Consider the following 20,501-nt stretch of genomic DNA (forward strand, 5'->3'; position numbering starts at 1 on the left):
CTGCTGCTGTTACATCAGTGGCAGGATTTTTCTGATCTCAGTAATGACAGAAGGTTTCATCACGTATCCTAAGAGCTCTTTATATAGCATCATGATCACTGGCTGCAATCTGTGTATCATGGGATCTTCACACTAGAGCAACATATCAAAGAATGCTTAATCAGAGACATAGGTGGATTTGCCAGAGTATTTGTCAGCGAATGTAACCATTTGGAAACTATGGACATATATCGTTGATATGCATCCTCTTAGGCATTCATATGGCTGACAGCCTAGAAAACACCAGCATTTTACAGGTGAAACTGTATAATCAGCTTTGTTCCTGCTGCTTATCTCTGAAATTGATTTAAGAGGGGTGTGTTGGACTGAAGTGGTGCTAAATGGGCTTCATCTCCAACTCGGAACTTGCTGAGGTATGTGATACACTTCAAAATATAGGGGTGGGTGGGTGTTCTGCATAGTGCCCCAATAATGCATATGTTCTTCTGTTAAAAAAAACCCACACTTGCATTCAATGGGACTTTTGCCTAAGTGAGGACCGACAAACTCCCAGTGACGTAATGGGGCTTGAAAGTGTTTAGCATCTCTCATGATCAGATACTGGGTTTGATGCTATTCCCATGTAAATGAATTCAAAAATGCTGTTAACTTCAATAGGAGAAGAATAGAGCCCATAGTGACACTCATTGCAAGAATAACCTTCTGTAATGGAGATTATTAGGAAGCTGACTAGCAATATGTATGACAAGTTGGTGCTAATACTGATACGTTAGTGCAAACTTCTATACCTAAGGATGATACCTGGACAAGTTTCTGTACAAACAATACATGTGACAGGTGCAGCATAACTCTGCCTCAGAGTTTTATCTTTTTTAAAGGGAAACAGCACTATCTGTGATAAGATAAGCACAGATAAATCAGAAGCAAACAAACCAACACAAAAAAGCAATCAATTTTTATAACACTTGGCTCAAAAGAATCACACTAACATTTTAAAAAATATTTTAAACGCATAATAATAAAACATTTTATTCTTAGGATTCCTTGCGGACCCTGGTCTTTCAGTAGAAATATGAAATGTACATAGTTCCAAATTAGAAAAGTGAACTTTACAATTTCAGGCAACAGAATGGATAGATGGCTCATTTTGTGTCTGTAAAGCTGGACAACTCTCTTTGCACAACTTGAATACACAAAGGAAAACAGCAATGATCAGTTATAATACTAAAGGCACAATATGGTACCTAGATAAATATTTACTAAATGATTTGGGCCTGATCCAACTCCCACCAAAGTCAGTGGAAGGCCCCAAATCAATAAAAAGACTCATTCTCTTCTCACTTACATCAGTTTTTGCACCTGTATAACTCCATTGACTTCAATGGAGTTATTCCTAATTTACACTGGAGTGAGAACAGAATCAGACCCTTCAATAGGAGTTGAATTGGGCCCTATATTCATACATATATTTTTGTACCGTATATTCAAACAATTAGCCATTGGGGTTCCTGTTTTTCTAAGTGTGGAATTGCTTCATTTAGATTCTAACCCTAATCCTGCAAAGTACAGTATTATGCATGTTTTTAACTTTACACACTGCGAGTAATCGTACTGAAGTCAATAGGACTACTCAGCACACAAAGTTAAGCACATGCTCAAGTCTTCTCAGGACTGGGGCCTTAGTGAAGTGCTTCCCACCTGGAAACTCAGTCTAAAGAGGCAGACTAGGACTAAGAAAGTCCAAATCCCATCAGTAACCACTGGAAATCAGGGTATTCCAAACTTCTTTTAAATGCAAGTTCCATAATTTAAAAAGAAAACAAAAGGTGAGCTAAAAAGACACTTAATAAAAAAAAAGAACTTCTGTGTGAAAAGGTTGTACCTATTATGGTTTCAGTAATATCTAAGATTGTCAACTCAGAAATTATTAGAAAAGGAAATCCGCTGTTCCAATTTGTTTATTTTGTGCATTTTGGTCAATCTTTTACTATGTATTTGTACAGTGCCTAGACCAATGGGCTGAGGTCTCTAGGTGTTATTGTAATATAAGCAATAATACAGTTACGTGCATAACTGTTTTCAGAATCAGGTCCTCATGCACCAAAATTACTGAAATGAGATAAGAGGTCTGATTTTCACTGATTTCAATGGGAAATTTTGGGTGTCCAGCACTTTTGAAAATCAGGCCACTTATTCACATGCCTAAATAAGACAAACTTTAAGCCCCATTTTAGAGAACCATGGCCTTCCTACTTCAGTATTGTGACTAGAATATTATATTGCCCTTCAGTTTTCCTTTAACTGTGTCCACGGACACAAAGTTGGCAATTGGTTTAACCCTTACAATGTAAATTGGAGTTTGCATCTTCAAGCCACTCTGATAGCCTGCCTACAGCTGAATAAGCTCATTTGGGATAAACGTTCATGTAACAGAAGAATGTGGTATACAGCCAATCTGGGTGAATAATTTGCAACAAATAACTCAACAAATGTAACTGCTATTTTGGTTCGCAGGATATCCACAAGCAGATTCAGATTTCCTCAAATGTATTTGTTATTCATCATGACTGGATGGAGCACAAGCACTTCTAGTGAAAATACTGGAAAATTAAAAATGCGGGTTCCATGAATACTAACCCATGCAACCATACACTTTGTTTCCTAAAATTTCCTGCCACTAGAGCTCAAATGCATGAATATTTGCAGAAAACCTTACCTCAGAAGGAACACACATATGTTTGAAATGAATAAGATGAAAAATGTGTACGAATGTTTTGCAGGAATGTTTTGCAGAAATTATCCATGTCTAGTGGACATTAAGTTAAGCAACCTTGAAAATCTTTAGAGATTGAGTAGAGGAACTCCACTATTGTAAATTTTCATGCCAAGGACAAGGAGAGACAAAACTTTTCCAGTTCTGCATTAGACTTATGCCGGTTACTCCTTCGGTGGACCTGCACATTGAGTGTGCCACTGCAGAAAAGCACTAGCACAGTGGCTATGCCAGAAATGCTAGTCCTTTGTTTGAAGGATTTTATTAATTTTGCACTCTTGGGTGAGTAAGAGGCATTAAAAGTGTTATAGCAGAGCAGTCATTGAGACTGCATTTGAGACATGATTAATTATCTTTCTCTTCCCCCTCTGTCACCTCTGCTTGTCTCTCACCTTCTCCTCTGATCTGTTTCTATTCTCCTTTCATCAGCAATCCTAGGGCCAGATTCTGATCTGTGACACCAGTGTCACTGAGGTCAGAAACTAGCACTGTGCCTCTATTTTTTTGTCTCCTCTTCTTCATGATTTGTCTTTTTTTGTCTCTCTCTCTTAAAAATCTCTTCATTGCAGCTCCCAATGCTTTGCAGGTATCCTTGACTACAGCTCATATTCCCCAATGTCTGGCCAGCTGGAGCAGCTCCTGGTCTGACATAATCTGAACCTAAAGCAGGTGGCCAATCAGCAAAAGAGTGATTTGCTGGCTCACAACAGAGGTGACTCAGCCATTATTTGGTCTCTTGTTTTTAGGCTTAGATTATGCCAAGAGCAGTTGTGATTGACTGAAGGCAGTGGATCATGAGCGTTAGTCAAAGGTACAGATTGAAAACTAAAATTGACTTTCATGGAACAGGACTAATAGTCAGATTTCTCTGATCAGCAATTCAGCTGCCATGCCAAATGGGCACAAACTGACACTGCAGCCATAGCTAGTTTGGAGGCGGGCCTATTGGAACTTTTTAATGCAAAATTTAATGCAGCTGGAAGGTATGTAACAATTTCCATGTGATTTAAAAGGAAATTGTCTCTTAGTTTGACATACCTTTAAAGTAGCTGGTTGTACAGTATTTTAGTCGTAAAAAATGAGCTTCCTCCTTCAGTTACTTATAAACCAGTCTTGATATAGGTTCTATCCATAAACAAAGCTGTTATGTACATAATGATCTGAATAACATTCATAATATTATTGTTTATATTTGGAATCTAAAGGTCATCATCCTACAAACACTTAACATACATGTGTGAAGTTATTCAACAAGGTGTTTGCAAGATAAGTTAAAAACAGAACTCATTTATTTTCATTATTCAGTCCTGGGTGGTTTGAAACAGAAGAATACCTTACTAAAATGGAAATAGATGAGCGACATCAACAGAATTTAAAAACACACATTCATTCTTAACAATGGGAAACATCTTTATCTATGGGTTAAATGTCTTGAAGATAGCCTTTTTAACAGGTGCAGAACGTTTTTGCTAACTCTACCCTGAACAGTGCAAGTGAGGAAAATCAATATGTAAAACATACATGTCATAATCTCTGTTACTTCACTTGTTCAAAGTGGCTATATTGTGGAACACTCTACAACCATCTGGCATAAAAACACCATCCTCCAATATCAACACATTTCATGCAATTATGACAGTTGCCAAGAAGACATTTGCCAGGAAGATATCAACAAAGATCTCGTGTCTCTAGTGGTTAGAGCACAGGACTTAGAATGGACTTCTGGGTTCTATACCTGTCTCCTTAACAAGTTTCTTAACCTCTCTGTGCCTTTAAAATTGGGATAATACTGATCAACCTCACAGGGATTTGTGGGTTTAATTAATGATATAAAGCACTTTGAGTGCCTTGGTTGAATGGCACTTTGTAAATACAAAGTATTAATCTTGACATACTATATACACATAGAAACACTTAGGGTCTACATTTACCCTTACTGGAAGTGGCAAATTTCACCTTCTTGTGTCAACCTGGCCACATTGGTCCTAGAAATGTGTGAAAGAAGGCCAGTGCTAGGACCTGAACAGAAATGCAGTCTTACTTGTCATGGCATTTAGGCCAGATTCTGTTGTATCCTATATAGGTTCTTGGACTGTGCTCGTAACTGTAGTATCTGAGCACCTTCCAGTAGTGCATTAAGCAACATGACTAACATCTGTCATATGTTGTTTGTTCTCTCATCCTTTCATTACAGGGAAAAGTGTGTGCTGTGGAGTGGCTTGTTTTGGTAGGTTATTTTTGTTTGAAGGTTTTGTTTGGTTTGGTTGAGGATTTTTTGGGGAGGAGGGGAGTTGTTTTTTTTAAATATACCTGTTATGCATTTATGTTATAGAAGGCAAGATCCAATAAAATGCACCTTCCACTTGGAGTAGAAGGTGGTGAAGTTTGGGATGGTCCTTAGTTCCTGTGGGAGTTCATTCCACTGTCTCAGACCACCCCTCAGGAAACTTCTGTCTCCTCTACTGATGAGTGCTTTCCTTACTGTAGAAACTTTCATTGTGCCAGAGAAGTCAAATTGAGGTTTAGTCAATCTTTTAGATATCCTGGGCCCAGGTCATGGAACGCTAGGCAGGTCACCTCCAGGTCCTGCTCTCCTTGCCTGGAGCAAGAGACCTCAGCCAGCAGACCTAAGTGGTGGCACCAAACCAAACAGACACACAGAATGACACAAACTGTATGTTTGAGGAACGGTCAAAGTGGTGGGGGGACTTCAGGCAGAGGAGAGAGAAATGGTGGGTACTTGAGGTGTGTTGAGTGGGGAACAATCTACAGTGCCATTCTTTCTCACTCAGTATGCCCCATCACTACCTTTTTCCACAGGTTTGCTAGACTTTAGGGGAACGAAGGACAAAGAAGAATGTGATACCTACCCAACTCTGCACCGCAGCTGCTTCTAGCGGCAAGCAGCAGAAAAAACAGTGGTGGTGAAAATGTATCTCTGTATACTGTTGGGGTATCTGCCTCTTTTAGACATGTCTTCCCCCTGGTTCTGAGCAAGTTCAAGCCAGGCCATTGGCCTAAGTGGGGGCTTGCATGATTTAAGGACTGAGTGCAATACAAACGGAACCAGGAAATTGATACATGTCAGCAGACTCCTCCCCACCACATTGAATTCACTGGAGCTATGTATGTGAGGGTCTGCCTGTGCAGATAAGCTTGCAGGATGAGGGCCGGAGTGAAGAACTCAGGGTTTGTCCCATGATTAATGTATCTTTTTCAACGGAGTCTGTGTATTTAACATGAAAATGATTCAGTTATATAATGTATTTTCAATGGCAACAACATATTTGATGCTATCTCTTCTATGTAGTATCTATCCCATATGTCTGTGTTGCTCTGTGTGATTCTCTATGGGGTTCCTGCTGGTAGTGACCTCAGCAGTTGTCAGGATTCCCTTTGCTCTTTCTGCCTTGTTTCCTCTGAGTTTATCTCCCTGCCTGTCACAAGCACTTTCTGCTGTGCTTGTGATCAGCTTCCTTACTACACTGTGCAAGCTGGTTTGTGCAAAATTTCTAGCCTGCTAATCCCATCTTTCTGCCCCCCTCTCCTTGGTGGTTAGGACTTGTATTGTACCTGGGTTGTATTTGCAAGCTCCGTACCACATTGTCACACTTAAAATTACACTCTTGAAAACATAACTTGTGGGTTTAACAGTACAGGTTTAGCAATTCCACTTCTGCATCTGGACCATTGATATAATAGGGATGGACACTTATTAGCTCTATTTCTTCTTGCTGAACAATTGACAGTGTAACATATTGTATCTATTGTAGCATCCATGACCTTGACCAGCATTTCAGTGTCAATGTTTGAAGTGAAGACTAGTGTATCTAGGTGACATAATTCTGGACCTTTATATTTAACAAGATATATAAGGCAAATTATGGAAGAGTTGTAGAAAGAAGTTATCTGAGCTGCAAGTGGCTCTTTAATGTGTCTCCTATGACTCTTTGCAGCACAGGATATTAAAACACTGTGTGATGCAATAATTAACCAATCAGGATGATTTCCCTATGTTATTAACCAATTAAGTTATCAACTTGCACTAAGTTATTAACTTATTTGCTGTGAGAATAATATATATTTATATGTGTATATATACTATAGTAAAGGAAACAATGAATTCACATTACCGTCCATGAACTGCCTCATGGCACATTTGAACACTGTATCCAGAAATGATGTTTCTAAAAGTACATCTATCTAAGGAATGATTACAAAAATATGGGAGGTTGTTGTTACAGAAAAATTAATGCACTGATTACCTATTCAGCAAAATAGAGGACAAACGGATACATAGATATTTGGTTACCATTTACTCAATACTCAGATGAAGCACATTCATCTGGGAAAAAAAGAAAGAAGAAAAAAAGAAAACAGCGCACCTGTCCAATTTTTTTGAATATTAACATTTAATAGACATGCCTGGTGTGTTAAATGTGTAATCAGAGATTTATCTTGGTTTAATAAAATCACTAGAAACTACAGATAGGTGTTGTAATGATGCTCACTCTGCAATATTGTAACATCCTGATATGCAGAGTTCTGATGAATATATTACTGTATGTCTCTTTAAACAAATGCTCACTGTTGAAATGATTATCGTTTTGTATCTGATATTTGCATGGCTAGGATTTGTAAACCTGTTAATTAATACTTCCTAAATAAATAAATAGTTTTTTTTAAATCTATCCTTCTCTTATTTTTATTGATGTTAGCAGGCACCACTATATTTAAATCTCTAGTTGATAAAGCCCTTTCCAATATCTAACAACAATCTGTTCTTAGTCTATTTTAGTTAATGGCAATGAGTCATGCTTTTATCTTTTAACCTAAACAAATTAATTCCAGGGTCTTTGTATAACACTCCCACCCCCTTAGATATTTGCATGTTATAATTAAGACACTGTGTCATCTCCCCTTCATACCTCTCAGGAATGTTGTTGCCCTTTTCTAAATTCTCTCCCAATATTTGAATGATCTTTTAAAAACTTGAGGACCACAACTGCATTGTGTAACAAACTTACAATGTATGTTTCCCAGATCCTGTTTTCTGGCCTGTTTTTGAATAGGTTCATAGCTTCATTTCTTTGTTGCTGCCCTTGGCAGTCTATTCTACACATAACTCAGACTAAAATCTTCACTGAAGCCATCTGAACCAGGAATCTTAGAGTCAGGCATTTCCAGGAATCAGTAACATTCTCAAATGTAAGAGGTTTTCCCCTAACAGTATCTACCTCACACAACCTAGGAAAAGCAAGAAAATCCTTTCCACTCTTAGCAGAGCACTAAATTTAATCATGATAGTTTCTAACAGAACCATTTAAAAATACCTGTAGTTTTCTAGCTCCATCTTGCTCTGTTGTTTTTTGGATTAGAAGTGGGTTATTTCAAGGTTGTACAAACTAGGGACCTGATTCTGCTCTTTCAGCTCCACAAAGTGTAATAATCCATGTGCCTGCAACACTAAGAGCAGTTTTTTGCATTAAACTGTTGCTCTGACAGTATTCTGCTATATTCCAAAAAAGAGCATCAGGTCACATATTCATGTCTTCCATATTTGTGATAGGAAATCTACCAAAATGAGGAGCAAAAAAGTTGTAGACTTCTACATTTGGACATCTTGTATATTCTGCTATATGAAACAGGTGGATCAAGAGCCAATATTTTGAACATGATAATTTTATCATATATAGTCCCTTCTATCTGAAGCTCACAAAGTGCTTTACACTTTGGAAAGATTTACAACTTAGCAAAGCTGTGACACAGAGGAATACCATTCCGGTTCTACTGAGGTGGAGAAGAGTTTAGTAACTTCTCACAGGAGGTCTCTGTCAAAGCTGGCAGTAGAATCCACATCTCCCATTTCCATGCCTTCATCACAACACCATCCTTTCCCTTATAAAGTTATTTGTTGGAATAAACAATACACAAGAACCTTCCTCAGATGTGCCATGTAATACAGAACTTCTTTCTTTCTCCTTCTACATCTTCAGTTTCCGCTATTTTCCACCAGTTTCAGCCATTCATTTTGGTCTTCTACTGGTCTGTTCAGGCTTCTGAGTGTCTATACGTGTTTCAAAAATTCTCCTTTTCCCTTAGTAGTCTGGATAGCTTTTATGTTGAGTAGACACAGAATCTGATCAATGCTTGTTCTCCCCTCGCCATTTTAATGCTTATATTCAAACACAGAATAATGGCTTACACCCCAGTGGCTAACTCCTGAAGATTATAATAATACCTTGTATTTATGTAGCAATTCACAAATATTTTTATTTATTGAGCACAATCAGTATGTCTGTCACTGTGAGTAGAGGAAGAACCAGTCCTCGCCCCAAGACATTCTACATAGAAAAGAAGAAAAAGTCCATGCACTAATTAATCAACACAAAACCCATAATGAGGTAAAGTAGTAGTATTCAAATTTTACTCATAATGAGAGTGAGGCAGAGGGCTGAGTGACTTCTCCAAATGTCACAGAAGCATTGCTGAGTCCTTGTCTACATGAAGAGTTGCATTGGTTTAACTAAAAGCCTGAATTTAAACTGATATAGGGCTTGTCTACACTGGCACTTTACAGCACTGCAACTTTCTCGCTCAGGGGTGTGAAAAAACACCCCCCTGAGCGCTGCAAGTTTCAGCGCTGTAAAGTGCCAGTGTAGACAGTGCACCAGCCGCACTCCCAGCACTGGTAGCTACACCCCTCGTGGAGGTGGGTTTTTTTAGAATGCTGCTGCAACTACACAAGCCACGTTAAAGCGCTGCCGTGGCAGCGCTTTAACATTGCCAGTGAAGATGTGTCCATAGTTAAACCAGTGTAACTCCTCTAAAGTTCTATGCTGATATAAATCTTTTATGTGGGAGGGGTCCACAGGTAAGCAAACTCTGCCTCTTAACATAAAACATTTTTCTTGAGCTGGTTTGGAGGGAATGTGCTAATAAATCTTCCAAACACAATTTCTGGCCTATCCTTGATTTATTGTGCTGTCCACATTGAAAAAAGATGGTGAGGTTGGAAGATGGTAAACAAATCCTACTGTTGGCTCAAGAAATTCTTGGGAAGAAGGTTGGAAATGCCCTGTCCTATTTATAGGTTTCTTTGTAGTTTACCACTTATCGATCTAGGTTATAGAGTGCCTGTCACTGTAGAATATGATGGTCTCCCAAAATGATAAGGTATACACACAAAGATATCTTTATCTCACCCTCTTCTCTTCAGTCAGCAGGATCTGGAGCAGTTTTTCTCCCTGTAGTGTTGTTGTTGCTTTCAGGTTCCCAGTGGGAGGATGTCTCATCCTTTGGTGCTGTGGACTAAGTAGGAGAAAACACACACTTAGCAGGTATACATTTCATGTCTGCATTGGCAACTTATCGTTGTTTGAGAGGACCGGCGTCAGTCACACATTGTTTGTGAGACCTGTGTTATCTAATAATTAGTGAGCCATCCTGGTCAAAGGTTATATATTATGGGCCAAATCAATTTCTAGTTTAAATCTATTGGCTTAACCAGGTTTATACCCGGGATAAATTTAGCTGCATGTCTCAGAAGTAGAAACAATATTCTTTTTGGGCCCAGATTCTTATGTGAATGACAAGCGTTAGACTGCTAATAAGCTGAACATTAGTTATTAAATGATACTAGTTCCACTTTGGGAGCTACCATCAGAAATATGTAATAACAGTAACAATGGCATGGACAATGTTGATGAAGGTACAGATCTTACTGTGTAAATGGATTCATACTTGAAAACCAGAAGGAGGCACAATGTGGAGAAAAACACACACAGATAAGAAACTATACAAGGACAAAAGCAAGTGCTGAAAATCCAGCCATTAAACCTAGATGAGCAAACATGCATAGCACATGACTCCCAAAGGCAGTTTGGAAGAAGGGTGAAATGTATTTCAAAACAAAAGTGCAGTATATGGCACATTCTAGTGCCTTTAGTGTGTAGCAATCCATCTAACTTTTCTATGTTGTGTATTTGTTTGAATGTCACCCTGATGTGCAGAACAGTCACAAAACTGCCACATATCAGGAGGCCAGGTCATGTGTAACTTTGATCTATGCAGATTTAAGCTGCCTGTCACCCTTTCCAAAGCCCACAATAGCCACTTCATGCAAGTAACTCCATCTCATTTCATAATTCTGAATTGCAAATTGATTTATTTAATTCAAACATTACTGGCCTGATTCTCCCTTCACTGGTAGAGTTGGGCCCCACTGAATTCAGGTGTAATTCAGGGGCGGACTAGACCTTCAGTGTTTCATCTTTGCCTTGTGTATGTTTAATCATCATACCCATTGTAGGCATACAATAAGAATTCATTGGTTTTTCTTCCCTCCCAACCCAACAGTTGTGCCCTTTTCCTGCCATATGAGGAAACTGTGTACACTGGCAATTTTAAAATCTTCCATTGTTGCAGTACAATCAGTGCAGTTCTAATTGTGCTAGCAACAGTGGGAGCGCCAGGGCCGGTGCTACCATTTAGGCAAACTAGGCGGTTGGCTAGGGCGCCAAGATTTGGGGGCGCCAAAAAGCGGTGCCCCCAATTTTTTTTACAGCGTTCCTATGCCCCCTCCCCGAGCGCACGATCGCCGCTCCACTTCTCCCACCTCCCAGGCTTGCGGCACCAATCAGCTGTTTGGCACCGCAAGCCTGGGAGGGGAGGAGAATTAGAGCGGGGGCGGCGTGCTTGGGGAGGAGGCGGAGCAGAAGTGAGCTGGGGTGGGGAGCTGCCGCACAGCTCCCCGGGCTGGGGGGAGCTGCCGCGTGGGGGGGCACCTCAGGGCATGGGGGGGAGCTGCTGCGGAGGGGGGGGGGGGAGCTGCCGCAGGGCTGGGGGGGGGGCGCAAGGTGAAAGTTTCGCCTAGGGCGCGAAACTTCCTTGCACTGGCCCTGGGGAGCGCAAGTGTTAACCAAGCACTAGCATTTTTAGTGCTGTTTCTTCTAACACTGGTCTGAGCCGTGTTAGAAGACACTATGATTGAAAGGTTTGTGGCCTGACACATTAGAACTCCTACTGCTTTCTGCATAAGTGCTAGAACAATGGTGGGAGATTGCCCAAGAATTGCCAGTGTAGATGAAGAATAGTTGTGTTTACTCCACTAAGTAAGAAGTGCTTTCACCTTTTTTTCCTATCATGCATTGGTCTCAGTTCGGTAGAAGTTTTCTGAATTAAGTTTTAGCTTATACATGTCTGGCACCTTAACTGTTTTTGAGATCTACTCATTAAGTCTGGGGAGCAGTGGGAGAGTAGAATTACCTAATTATAATTAGAAAAAAGTAGAACTCAGTAAAAATGTAACAATGCCAGCTGGATACCAAAATGTCATTTGGTAACTCACAGCAGAAAAGACTCACGCAGCAGCCCCGGTGTTGCATCCTGCCTCCTCTGATCTTCCTGCCGCCACCTCTCATCTCGAGCGTCTCTCTTCTCCTGACGTTGGTCCCTTCTTTCCTCACGTTGGTCCCTCCTGTCCTCACGTTCACTGGCCTCTTTCCTGTACTTTGAAACCGCGTCCTTCCACTCATTCAGATGAGCTCTTTCATTGCGGGTCGATTCCATGATTTCAGAGAACATCTCGTCTCTCGTCCTTTTTTTTCACCTCCTTATCTGAGATAGCCTTTGGGACGGAGGAGGGAGGCTTGAAAAATTTGCAGCTGTGGGAGGGAGGGAAAAAAGGGAGAGAAGTATTTAAAAAGATACATTTTACAGAACAATGCTTATACTCTTTCACAGTGAACAACACTATTCACATTACATAGCACATGTGATTTCGGTACAAGGTCGCATTTTGCATCTTAATAGTGAGTGCCTGCAGCTTTGGTGTTAGAGATCACAGACGCAGGTCCGGGCAACAGAATTCGGCTTGCATGCGGCCATGGTAAGCCATTGTCTTTCGGCTTCTGTAGCCTTCAGAAAAGCAGCGCCCTGCTTTCGCACATACCAAGCAAAGCCCGTTGAGTGCTTCGGTTTTCCTGTTAACGTGCAGCAGCAGAAACCAAACTACCCCCGTCCCCGATCCAATTCTCTGGGATGATCGCTTTATCCCTCCCCCCCACCGTGTGGCTCGTATCAGGGAAGATCCCTGCAGAAACCAAACTAACCCCCCCCCCCATCGCTTTACCCCTCCCCCCACTGCGTGGCTGGTATCAGGGAAGATCCCTGCCAGCCAAACGCGAAAAGCTCAGCGCCAATGATCCCCCTTCCCCTCCCCCCACCCCCCGCTTGGCTAACTGCAGGGAAGGATTTCTTTTCAGCCACAGGCAAACAGCCCAGTAGGAACGGCCACCTCTGTTCCCTTAATTAAATTCCCGTATTTCAACCAGGTTACCATGAACGATATCACTCTCCTGAGGATAACACAGCGAGATAAAGAACGGATGTTGCTTGAATGCCAGCAAACACCGAGACCATACGCTGCCAGGCTTTGTCATGCAATGATACCAGATTACTTGTTACTAGCATGGTGTGGTCAAGTGTCCTACCATGGAGGACGGAATAAGGCTGCACTGCCCAGAAACCTTGTGGAAAGGCTCTTGGAGTACCTCCAGGAGACCTTCATGGAGATGTCCCTGGAGGATTTCCGCTCCATCCCCAGACACGTTAACAGACTTTTTCAGTAGCTGTACTGGCCGCGAATGCATCCCAAGTCCTCAGGGCAAATTAATCATTAAAAAACGCTTGCTTTTAAACCATGTTTTATATTTACAAAGGTACACTCACCGGAGGTCCCTTCCATGGCCTCATTGTCTGGGGGTTGGGAGGGTACTTCTGTCAGGCTGAGAAAAAGATCCTGGCTGTTGGGGAGAACAGAGTGCTGTGTGCTCTCCGTGAGCTCGTCCTCCTCCTCGTCTTCCCCGTCCGCAGAATCCTCAGGCATGGCTGAGATTACCCCCGCCTCGGAATTCACGGTCAGAGGTGGGGTAGTGGTGGCAGCCCCCCCCGAGAATTGCATGCAGCTCAGCATAGAAACGGCATGTCTGCGGCTCTGCCCCGGACCTTCCGTTTGCTTCTTTGGTTTTCTGGTAGGCTTGTCTGAGCTCCTTAACTTTCACGCGGCACTGCAGTGAGTCCCTATTATGGCCTCTCTCCATCATGCCCTTAGAGATTTTTTCAAAAGTTTTGGCATTTCGTCTTTTGGAACGTAGTTCTGCTAGCACTGAATCCTCTCTCCATATAGCGATCAGATCCAGTACCTCCCGTACGGTCCATGCTGGTGCTCTTTTTTGATTCTCGGACTGCATGGTTACCTGTGCCACACTAATCCTAATTCGAAATGGCAATACCAATTTCAGCGCTACTCCCCTCGTCGGGGAGGAGTACAGATATCGATATTAAGAGCCCTTTATATTGAAGTAAAGGGCTTCGTTGTGTAGACGGGTGCAGGGTTAATTCGGTTTAACGCTGCTAAATTCGAGATAAACTCCTAGTGTAGACCAGGCCAGAGTGTCACAACTAAATACAAGATGGAACAGATTGTTTAGCATAAGTAGTTAACATATATTTCAAGGGACCAGTCAAGGTGAAATGGCCTGTTAACACCTTTCTAGTCCCGGGGCGTATCGAGTGCTGATGGTGGGGGGAGGAGAAATCGGGGCTGCAGGGGGAAGTTAGTTGCTTATTGTTGTAGTAAGCCATAAATCCAGTGTCTCTAGTTAGTCCATGATTTTTAGTGTCTAGCACAGTTATGAATTTGAGCTCCCAGGCTCATCTTTTGAAGGTTTTGTGAAGGTTTCCTTTGATGACGAGGGCAGAGAGGTCAGATATAGAGTGATCACTTTGTTAAAAGTGTTCACCCACAGGTGATGTGCTGTTTTTGTCTTATTTTTCTGTTTGAGTTCATTTGAGAATGTAGTGATTGTTTGTTTCACATACATGGTTGTTATTGGGCCACTGGGGCAGTGATGAGCTCCCAAAATCCTAAGAACCAGTTCCCTACCGGGTCCAGTCGCTCCGGGTTTTCGGCAACATTTTGGCGGCAGGTCCTTCACCCGGAGCGAGTGAAGGACCCGCCGCTGAAGTGCCGCCGAAGACCCGGTAGCGAACCGTGCGGTGAGTACAAGCCCCACGTGTCTGTCTCCCACCCACCCATCCGACACCAACCCACGTCCTGCCCCTGACTGCCCCACTCAGAACTGGCAAGTTTCTCCTCCCCCCCTCCGCCACCGGGGTAGCAGCAGCAGCCCTGGGCTCCGGGGGCTATTTAAAGGGCCGGGGCTCCCCTGCTTCTACTGCCCCAGTCCTTTAAATAGGTGCCGGAGCCCTGGGGAAGCGGTGGGGCTCTGGCGGCTATTTAAAGGGCCGGGCGGTAGAAGCAGTGGGAGCCCCGGACTTTTTAAATAGCCTCCAGAGCCCCGCAGCCCTATCCCAGGGCTCCAGCCATGGGGCTCTGGTGGCAATTTAAAGGGCCTGGGGCTCCAGCCCCTGCTGGGAGCCCCAGGCCCTTTAAATTGCCCCATGGGGAAGCCAGGCCACCCTGGTATGGTGCACCGGCTCTTGCCGGTACGCCGAACTGGGGCGTACCGGCTTCACCTCTGCCCGACCCCATCCACCACCACCCCGACAGACCCCCAGAACTCCCACCCTACCCAATCCCCCCGTTTCCCGGCCCCTGACCGCCCCTCCAGAACCTCCGCCCCCTCCAACCCCTCCCTGCCTGGCCCCTGCCTTATCCAACCCCTCCTCCAAGCCCCGGCCCGGTCCGGCCCCTTTACCATGCTGCTCAGGGCAGCGTGTAAGGATGCCGGGTCATGCCGCGCGGCCCGCTGGAGCTCACAGTGTCCCCCCCTTACCTTGCCACTCAAAGCGGCAGGAGCTGAGCCGCCCAAAGCGCTGGCACCGGCGGCTCAGCACGCTGCGGCTCTGCAGGGGGAGGGGAAGGAAGCGGGGGAGGGGCCAGGGGCGCCTCGGCCTCCCCAGCTGGGAGCTCGGGGGGGGGACAGGACGGTCCCGCGAGCTGGATGTGTCCCGCGGACCGGAGTTGTTTGTCCACCCGCCCACCCCTTTAACAGCAGGTTCTACACCGGCTTCTAAATTTAACAACCTGTTCTTGTGAACCAGGGGGAACCGGCTCCAGCTCACCACTGCACTTGGGCCATCCATACTGGATGAGATTCAGCACATGGTGTGACAGGCATATGTAGGACTCATGAATCTTGAAAGGTGTGTTGGGGGGGGGTACAGATCATAGCAGTTGAAATACGTCTACAGGTTTTGCATCTGTTGTTCTGGCATGGTCTGGTGCTGCTTTGAGTTGTTGGGTCCTAGTCTGTGTGGAGTTTGCTTCTGATGATGAGCTTGGAGAGTTGCGGGGGTTGTTTGAAGGTTCAGGAAAGATTTCTTTCAGGATGTGGTCCCCATCATGTATGGGTTGTAATTTTTGGCGACAGCACGTATGGGTTCCAGTGGAGGGTGGCAGGTAACAACTAGGGGTGTGCAGTTGGGGGGGGGGGGTTATTTCTGTATTGAAGCAGGTTTTCTCAGGGTGTTTAGGTGGCCCATTCCAAGACACCATCTATTTTTCAGATGCAGTATCCTTGTTTGGTGAAAGTGGTTTTAAGTGTGTTAGGCTGGGATCTATACCTTTTCTCCTCTGAGCATATTCCATGATATCAGAGTGCCTGGCTGTAGATAACCAATCTCTTGGTGTGTTTGGAGTGGTTACTGGATCTGTGTAGGTAGGTGTGGCGATCTGTAGGTTTTTTGTATAAAGTTGTCTGTAGAGTTCCATTGTTGAAATTGATCGTGGTGTCCAGGAAGTTGATGCTTGTGTGGGAATGTTCTAGAGAGAGTTTAATGGATGGATGGTGATTGTTGAAGTTGTGATGGAAATCTATGAGGGCGTTTAAGTCATCTTTCCAGAGGATGAAAATATCATTGATGTATCTCGGGTATATCATTGGTTTAATGATGCATTAAATTCTTCTTCAAGGTGGTCCATAAAGAGGTTGGCATATTAGGGAGTCATCCTCATACTCATGGCTGCTCCCATGGTTTGGACAAAGTATTTGTTGTTGAGTGTAAAACTGTTACAGGGGAGAACAAAATGGACGAGTTTGGCAATGTGTTTTGGATGGATATCTGTGTCAACCATTATCTTGTAAATATTTGAGGCAAGCAGCGATGCAGACATTGTGAGGTATGATGTTATTTAGGGAGGTGACATCTGTGGTGGCAAGCATAGTGTTTTGAAGGAGGTTTTTAATGTTGCAGTTTCTGGAGGAAGTTGGTAGTGTCCTGGAGAAAGCTGGCCCTTTGTTTGGTGAGTGGTTTGAGGATGGTTTCTATGGCTCCCTACATTCCTTTGGTAAGAGTGCCGTGGCTAGATATGATGGGTCTTCCTGGGTTACTGTGCTTGTATATTTTGGGAAGCATGTAGAAGGTCGCTGGCATCATGGCGTGGGTTCATGGGGGATGAGGGTGTAGAGTTTCTCTTGGAGTTGTTTGTGGGAGTATTTGATGATATTCTTAAATTTTTAGGTAAACTGTAGTGTGGGGTCGTCTTTGAGCTCTTTATAGTAGATGGTATCAGAGAATTGTCAGTTGGCTGCGTTAATGTAGACATTGTAGTTAAGGACTGTGATGGCACCCCCCATCCACTGGTTTGATCACTGTCTGGAGATTGGATTTCAGGCCCTATATAGCTATCCTCTCAGCAGTGTAGAGATTGTGGTGGATGTGATGTTTGTTAAGGATTTCATAGTCAATTTTTTTCTTGAAGCAACCAATGTAAGGATCACGAGTGTAGTTTTGTCTACTCTGGGGTGTCCAGTCAGATGACTCTTTTCTCTTATGAGTATTGGTGAGACATGGTAATTGTGAGTGGTGTCATCACTGTGTGAAAGAATTCTTTGAGGCAGAATCCGCAGAAGAATTATTTTAATTCTCCACATGTTAATATGGTATCAGATATCCATCCAACATACTGGAGTCTCTATAGTCTCAAATAAAATCTGCTGCTGTATGAATTCCCGCAAACAAAAGTAATCAGTGCATTTACCCCTAACATCAGTTGAACATTTTATTGTGCCTGGAAGATTAATTTCATATTATTTGCCCTCTTTGTATCATTTTTACTGAAAGGAATGACCATTTGTTTTGATTTCTGCTGAGTTCAAGGCCAATGCAGGTGAGCTGTCTTGTATGTGAGCTTCCCCCCTAGGCAAGACTTGTTTTCTCCTCTGCAGAGATAAAGGGCAGAAGGCCTGCACATTAGCCCTGAACAAAAGAGGGGACTGTATAATGGAGGTGAGGGAGGTGCAAAACACCAATTCACTGCATTTGTGTTTTTCTCCTCCTCACAAAGGTGTTAATTTTGTTATCTCTTTAAAATGCTGGATTGTAAATCACGGTCAGAGACACAAAGCTAAGACTTTGATGTCCCATTCTAATTAGATTAAAATAAGGTTAACATGTACATTTATTGAATATTTTATCATCGCTTTTCTCCTACCTATTCACAGCTTCATATTTGCATTCTGCACTACCATTTCACTAATTTTGTTCCCAGGTAAGTCTTTTCCGTATAGGCAATGTTGAAGCTTATGACAATACCACTTTCCTCTTTTGAGGAATAACTTTTTTATTGGCTGCTTGGAGCTTAATACTGATTCTCTTTGGTGCAGTTATCTTTTATCATTTTGATACTCATGAATAGCTAAGGAGCTGAAGTTAATGATCAAGTAATAAGATCTTGGAAAAAAACACAGAATCAGCGATAATTAGCATTGTATACCTAGCATTATAATCAGGCGGGCCATTACTGATCTGAATACTAGCAGCAAAAGTCCACCCATGTAAACAATACCTGTCACTTAATCCATATGGAGCACTTGGTACAGTCCTATTGTTTCAGGTTATTAACTACTACAGTTGGTCGCTAAGACCAGTAAAGGACCTGCATTTCAAACAACATTGCTCAAATATATAGTCAGTAATTTTAATTGTGAAATTTCTCTTAACATAAGATTTTACTTCAGGGCAGAAAATAATGTCCCCAAAAACAGTTGGACTGCAATTGGAATGCCTAATTCAGCCTATTACATTACAAAATAAGGAATAAATCATACTTTTAATATAATCAAATAGGATCAGCTTTAATTTTAAGTCAAGCATCCACATTAGTCAGGGTTTATAATAATAGGCCCGACAATTTAACAAATAAATAAACAACCTTTTAATGTATTCACTATTAACACTGCATAAAAACAGCTATTTTCTCTAGAAATATTGTGATAGATCTGTAGGTTTGCATTAGACTGCGAACCAGGTAAGTGTGGGGAAGGGGAAACAACACCTACATAATTAAGTTATCTCACCAGCATGTAAGTGAGCAAGTATTGCAAGTTTTAAGGGTGAAAGGCAGGTAGAGAGAGGGGAGTTAACAGAACTACACAATGCATCCGAAGAAGTGGGCTGTAGCCCACGAAAGCTTATGCTCTAATAAATTTGTTAGTCTCTAAGGTGCCACAAGTACTCCTGTTCTTTTTGCAGAACTACACAATTTACTCTTCCTATCTCTAAAAACCAGATCCACCCCCAACTTCCCTCCTAGTACAGTTGCAGCCTTTTTACATGCAGATTACATCTGATGAATAGTTTAATAGCTTTTTCCAGACCAATGACAAAACAACCCCCTGGTCATTTGAAGGAATATTTAGTAAAGAATAGTATATCAAGGCTGGTGCTACATCTTCATTAACAAGCAGTTGGAAGTTGAAAGCCCAACTGATTGACAGACAGATTTAGCTGGAATGTTCTCTGCAGCCTTCCTCTTTTCACAAAAGGAGGGTCTATGATCACAGATTAGGAAGGGAATAAAAAGTTTCAGCATGCATGACAATGCCTGGCGGTGCCCTTTAAAAACAAACAAACAAACACACACCAGGTACTACAAATAGCCTTCAGATCTCTCCTGCCAACCCTCACCTCCCCCTCGCTCTCTGCAGGCGTGCACTGGCAGGCACAGGCACAGTTAAATTCCAGCACCTTCTTCACCTACCCCCAAACTACTATCATCACGATTGCTACTACACAGTCCCTGTCTCTCTCACTGGGGCCCGTCAGTCTTGTCTGCGCCAACCCAAACACATGCCAACAGAACAAGCGAAGGGGAAGGGTGCAAGAAACTCAGCCTGCCCCTGCACACCCATTGAGACATGCACAAACAGAGGGGGGCTGTAGCATGCACATTTATAGACACACACACGCATCACTTTCTCTCTCCCCCCACATTCTTGTACATCTCCTCCTCCTCTGGCAGCAGGCTGAGTGACAGGCCCCAGCCACCAATGGGATCGGCCTTTCTGCAGACGAGGCGGGAGCTCGCTCCGAGCGGAGCCAGTAGCAGAGCCGCTTCCTGAGCGGTGGTGCAGGGCTGGGGGAAGCAGGGGGAGGAGCCAGGGGCAGGAGTTTAGGAAGAGGAGGGAATGGCTGTCATCAATGAAGTCATATTCATAATCTAGTCCCTCTCTCTCTGGTGCTGTACTCTGGGTGACTCAGAGAGGGAGAGGGGAGACCTCCCGCACGCCACGCTTCTGGAGCAAGGTAAATATAACTTATAACTCCTCTCTGACCCCATTTCTCCCCTGCACCCCCGCCGCCTCCTGCCAACGCACTCTGAACCTGCACCATTAGTCAGGCTCCTTGGGAAAGAATGTGTTATTATTTGATGACACGCACGCACCTAGCCACCTTCCCTCCCTCCTTTAAAAAAATATCA

General features: G+C 43.1%; 1 protein-coding gene across 4 annotated transcripts in view; it reads left to right on the top strand.

The window, feature by feature from the left end:
* Positions 1-20,191: 20,191 nt before the first annotated feature.
* SMARCA2 (SWI/SNF related, matrix associated, actin dependent regulator of chromatin, subfamily a, member 2) overlaps positions 20,192-20,501 on the top strand; it is a 182,680-nt gene continuing 182,370 nt past the window's right edge. For all 4 annotated transcript variants that reach the window (XM_024200169.1, XM_024200168.1, XM_024200174.1 and 1 more), the window contains exon 1: positions 20,192-20,326. The gene's annotated coding sequence lies outside the window, so the exon portion shown is untranslated. The remainder of the gene's footprint in view (positions 20,327-20,501) is intronic.

The sequence above is a fragment of the Terrapene carolina genome, unplaced genomic scaffold (genome assembly GCF_002925995.2).
Source record: "Terrapene carolina triunguis isolate 2854851 unplaced genomic scaffold, T_m_triunguis-2.0 Scaffold113, whole genome shotgun sequence".
In the NCBI taxonomy this organism is placed as follows: domain Eukaryota; kingdom Metazoa; phylum Chordata; order Testudines; family Emydidae; genus Terrapene; species Terrapene triunguis.